General features: G+C 40.8%; 1 pseudogene; it reads right to left on the bottom strand.

Moving 5' to 3' along the window:
• Nucleotides 1-2,778: 2,778 nt before the first annotated feature.
• On the bottom strand, nucleotides 2,779-5,585 carry LOC103203798 (annotated as a pseudogene).
• Between the last annotated feature and the right edge of the window lie 287 nt (nucleotides 5,586-5,872).

Here is a 5,872-nt window from a genome sequence, read left to right as displayed (position 1 = left end):
GGAAGGAAGGTTGGGCAATCTACCTCTGTAGTGATACTGCCTCAGAAATTCAAGGAGGGGTTGCTATGAGTCGAATAGACTCTATGGCAGTTAGTTTAGCTACCATCAAGTTCAGCCCCAGCACACAGTGACCTCATGTGTTACAAACAAAACTGCTCCACAAGGTTTTCTTGGCTATAATCTTTACAGAAAGAGATCACCAGGACTTTCTTCTGCAGAGTACTGGGAAGGTTAGAACCACCAACTTTTTGGTTCACAGCTGATTGCAAACTACTTATGCCATGTATATATGTGTGTATATACACACACACACATATGTATAATATAAACCAAAAACCAAACTCACTACCATCAAGTTGATTCTGATTCATAGCGACCCCCTTTTGGTTTCCTAGGTGGTAAATCTTTACAGAAGTAGATTTTCCAGTCTTCCTTCTGTGGAGTGGCTGGTGGGTTTGAACCACAAACCTTCTGGTTAGCACTCAAATGCCTTAGGCATCACACCACCAGAGCTTATAATATAAGATATAAGGTTAAAATTATATATATATATAATTATTACTGTTAGTTGCCATCAAGTCAATTTCAACTCATGAAATGAGTTCAACACATACATGTTGTCATTGTTGTTGTTATGTGCCATCAAATTGGACCCGACTCATAGCGACCTCTCCTCGGGTTTCTGAGGCAGTATCACTACAGTAGTAGATTGCCCAACCTTCCTTCTGAGGAGTGGCTGGTGGTTTTGAACTGCCACCTTCTGGTTAGTAGTCTAATATCTTAAGCACTGCAGCACTGGAGCTCCTTATGTATATATGTATGTATTTAACACAATAAAAAGAAATAAATAAGTGATGTATAAACTCTTTAAGATTTAAATATGTATTCTAATCTGAAAGCCTTATGGTCAAGGTCAAGATATGTCACATATAGAGCTGAGATAATGATAATGACAATAGTGATAATAACAGCAGCCAGTAGTTCCTTACTACATGCCCGACCTGTGTTAAGCATTTTACGAATATTATTTTCTTTAATGCTCACAGTAATCCTATGAGATAGATAACCCTATGACCTCTAGGGAATTTAGGCACAGAGAGTTAAGGTAACTTGCCTAAGGTCACACAGCTGGTAAGTGATAGACAGAATTCAAACTGAGGCTTCAGAGCCAGAAATAGGTTATAGGAAGTGAGGTAGAGCAAGTGCAAGGTGTAATTCTTCTTTATTTACCATTTGGACATTTTATTCATCACGGATTTTTTTTTTTTTTTTCATTTATTTTGTTTTGTTTCAATGTTTCATGAGATTCTGTTAAGGGTGATGGTAAAATGTGGAAACAGAGGTGATAGTTGCACTACAGGATGAAAGTAATCAACATTACTGAATTGTGCGTGTAAAAATCATTGAAATGGCAAATGTTTTGTTATAAATATGCTCAAACTTCATTGCTGCCAAGTCAATCTCGACTTGTATTGATCCTGTGGGACAGAGTAGAACTCTCCCACAGGGTTTTTGTTTTGTTTTGTTTTTAAATTAGAAATTTATTCCATTTAATCCACAAGCTTTATATAGCTTTATTTAAAAAAAAAAAAAAACCTGAAAAATGAAAAGAAAAGAAAACAAAAACCAGAACAGTGTAAACAAGGCAGTATTTCAAAGTCTGGGAACTTCTACCCTTCCAAATATAAGAGCTCTGAAAATTGTGTATGCCAATTGGAAGAACAAGACAAATTATGAATGAGCCATAACATTTGTTTTGTTTTGTTTTTGTTTTTTTGCAGTCTTTCCTCCCTTCTCCTCCAATCCCTGTTAACCAACAAAGAAAGTTTCCTTCCATATATAAACCTTTCCTTGACTTTTTACAATAATGAACTAATATAATATTTGTCCTTCTGTGATTGACTTATTTCAATCAGCATAATGTCCTCCAATTTCATCCACATTCTGCTGGGTTTTGTAGATTCTACATTATTCTTTAGTGTTGCATAGAATTCCACTGTGTGGATGTACCATAGTCTGCTTATCCATTTTTATGTTGATGGACACCTAGATTGTTTCCACTGAGCCATGACATTTCAAAAAGCAAAATTTTATATAACTTGAAGGATGCTTCCTGGGACTAGTTAATTACCTTTGCAAAAGAAAGAGAGCAAAAAAAAAAAACCAACAAGAAACGGAATAGAATCAAATTCTAGTGTTCCAAATCAACTTGTCACACATCATTATAAACCCACAGTGTCCTAGCAAACAACATGCTTTCATTTTCCCTCTTATCCTAGAGCTCAAATCCTGATTCATTTCAGCAGAGACTCCACAGGCAACAGGAAAAACTGTGGCATTAAAATGTTCATTTATATTTTTGTGGTTGTTCAACAGTGGTCTTATTTCTGGGCAAGCTTACAATGCATATAAGGTCGGAAGTAAAACTTAAATGGGTGCTAAGACTCAAATGAAAATGGGGGCGGGGAGCTGCTGGGAATAGCCAGGGGCATTCAGTAAACAAACCACAAGAATGCCAACCATATTTAACCCCCCTTTTTTAAACAAAGAGATTTTCTTTTTGGCTTAAAATTTTTCACTCTAAATGAATTTATGTCAAAGCTGTTAATGAAAGAATATCACTAATACATTATGGATACCTTTTGTGATATAAATCCATGCCCCTCTTTTTTTACATGATGAACTTCAACCTAGAAATTATTACAACAAATGTTATAGTCTAAAGCTCAAACCAGTTTAGCAATTTTGAAATGGAATTGAGTACAAACCAAATAAAATTTACATCATAACAAATATTTCCATCTGAGACTGTGGGGACACTTGAGCCTTCTGCATTGATCTCAGGGCCTTTTCAGGCAGGTGCTTTCCTGGGTCATTAAGGTTATCTTCAGCTTCACTTTCAGTCTCCTTCTCAGGTTCTGGCTCTGCCTCTGGTTCGGGTTCTTCCTGTGCTGATGTGGTTGTGGGAGCAAAAATTGCCACAGGAGTGACAGCAGCTGCAGGCAAAGCCTTTTCCATCTTGTGTTTTTTGTGCTTCTTGTGCTTTTTATCTTTGTGTGTGTGTGTGTGTGCGTGTGTGTGTGTTTCTTATCCTTTTCTTTTTTATTTTCGTTCTGCCTCCTGTTTAATCCAAATTCCTTGCCAGTGATGGGCTTGGTGTTGGGCTTTTAGCCCTTTCATCCAGTATGGCTGGTAACCAATTTGTAGAGTGTGACTGAGACTGGACAGGTGATGCAGGTGCTTGGATTTTTTTAGCTGCTGGCTCAGGAGATCCTGAGATAGAGAAGATGAGACCTCTCCTGTAGACTGAGGGTTTGGTGAGGCAGCCTTTTTTGTGTTTTTAGGTTCTGGAGTCCTGGGGACCCTCCTAATGGGTCTAGTACTTGGAGAAGGAGACTGCTTTCTTTGGAGGTGATGATGATGCTCCTCTTTGACTTGGGGGGGGGGCAGGACTTGAGGTGGTCTGAGTGTGAGGAGCTCAAGGCCATAGTGAAGGTGAATGCCCTTTGTTTGCTTATGGGTTTCTTGGGTAGATTGGCTTGGGGAAAACCCTTTCCTATGTTTTTATGGTAATGAAAATGAATGTCTCTTGGTGACTGGGGAGCTTTTTTGGGAGGCAGAGAATAGGAAACACTACGCTTTGGCTGATGAGCTCTGGTAGTGTAGTATCTAAGGCATTTGACTGCTAACCAGAAGACTGACAGTTCAAACCCACCAGCCACTTCTCCGAATGAAGGTTGGGCAATGTACTTCCGTAGTGATACTGCCTCAGAAACCCAAGGAGGGGTCGCTATGAGTTGGATACAACTGGATGGCAGTGTGTTTTTTTTTTTTTTTTTTTCGTTTTACACTTGAGTGGTGGAGACAGTGATGCTCTTCATTTAGGTGGAGGAAGGAAAGAAACTGTTCTCTTTGGAGGTGGATAAGGAGAGTATCTCCTCTGAATTGGAGGAGAATATCTTCTTGGGGAAGGTGAACATCAACATTGGGGAGGAGAAGGAATCCTCCACCGTGGTGATAGTGTGGGAGGCCTGCTTTGGAGAGAAGGGAAAGGAGCAGGAGAAGGAAAACATCGCCTTTGGGTGGATGGTGGAGAGGGACTTCTCAGTCTACCACAAGGGGAAATCTCTTTCTGATGCCTTTATGGTGATGAAGAGGCACTCCAGGCAGGAGAATGTCGCCACTTGCCTACCTCATCATTCTTCACATGGGACCTCATTGGCCACTCATCTTCTGAGGAGGACGAAGAGTCAGAGTCAGAAGACTGCTGGTTTTGTCATCTGCATTGGCATCTCTGCAGCACAGAATCTGCTGCTGCCATTTTGCCACCTTTATCTTCTTCCATTTCAGATAACTCTACTTTTCTAGGCTTGGGTGCTGGTGAAGGGCACTTTTTTTTCTCAGTAACTTATGTTTTGTTACTTTACCTGAAGTTCTCACTGGCGAGACAGCAACACGACTTTTTCTTGTACCTACTAACTGCTGGGGTAATAAGGAATGATGAGTTTTTGGTGGTGGAGTTGCTGGAAGTGATGGTTGGTGCTGTTTTCTTGGAGGACTGCTGAAGGAGATAACCTGCAAATTTTTCGAGAGGGGCTGGGTCTCCTCTTGGGTGGCTTCTTTGGCAGTGACTGGAAACTAGATGAAGAGGATGATGAGCTACTCCCAGACAAGGATGTTGATGAATGCCTTCTTCATCTCACTAGAGATCTACTCTGTCTGTGTCTTGGTGGGGGAGGCATTTGTCTTGGTGGAATTCTTGGAAGAAATGGTTGCCTTCTTGGTCTGGGTAGCTTTCTAGGTAGTATGATCCTGATCAGGATCTATGAAGCTGTCCAGGTCAAGTATGAGAAGGAGAGCGAGAACGAGTCTGTGACCTTGATTTGAAGAGGGAGATCTTGGTCGAGTCTGCTCCTTTCCCTTTTCTTTTTCAGAATTTCTTTCTGGAGAAGATTCTTTAGGCTCTGGTACAGGTTCAGGCTTGAGAACTTTCAGGATATCACTAGTAGAGGTGGCCTCTTTTATTGAAGGTGCTTTTCTTTTCACTGAAGGTTCTGGGAGCTAGGCAGTATTTTCCTTTTTTTCTGTAGCAGGGGAAGGACTTGGTTTTTCTTGGTCTTCGAGACCACTCTTTTTCCTCTGCTGCTTTCTTCTTCCTACTTATCTCACTTATCTTTGTCTTCATCTGGCTTTTTCATAGATGTCAGTTTTTCTTGTTTAATTTGTCTTGTTTATTTCTTTTTTCTTCAGTTCTAGGAAAGCAAAAGGGATCCAATGATATTTTCTTGTGAGCTTAGCAGCAGGGCCACAGTTCTCCCATAAATTCTCTAGCATTTTTTTTTTCCATTCAAAAACCCAGTCAAGTTGATTTGCATCATTTTGGAATCTGGATTCTTTACTTCCTGCTGGTTGAATGTAAACTCAATCACAACATCATCTTCATATCCAAGGATTTCTGTTACTTGTTTTGTTATCCAAGACTTTATAACCTCCAAATTGACTTCGTTCATGTCCACCTTTTTTTCTAGGCATTCTGCGAATTTCAGCTGCTTCAGCAACTTCTTCTGTCTGTTGCTGACCTGATTATCCTTTCTGCACTTGTCCCCTCAGGGCTTCTATACAGCCTTCCCCTGGGCACTTCCTCCACTAGGCCCCAGGACCTGGTAGCAGTTGCATCGCTCAGCCTGCAGGTCTGGCCAGCCCAGCAGGTGGCAACATACCACTCCGCCCCATTCCAGCTGCCATTTTCTGGAGATCATCACTGCCACCTCCCACAGGGTTTTCAAGGCTGTAATCTTGATATGAGCAGACTACAACATCTTTCTCCCACAGAGCAGCTGCTGGATTTGAACCCCCGACCTTCTGCTTAGCA

The sequence above is a fragment of the Orycteropus afer genome, unplaced genomic scaffold (genome assembly GCF_000298275.1).
Source record: "Orycteropus afer afer isolate SDZICR_OR568_19922 unplaced genomic scaffold, OryAfe1.0 scaffold00230, whole genome shotgun sequence".
Classification (NCBI taxonomy): Eukaryota; Metazoa; Chordata; class Mammalia; order Tubulidentata; family Orycteropodidae; genus Orycteropus; species Orycteropus afer.
The sequence above is the reverse complement of the archived record's forward strand: the minus strand, read 5'-3'. Positions and strand labels throughout refer to the sequence as shown.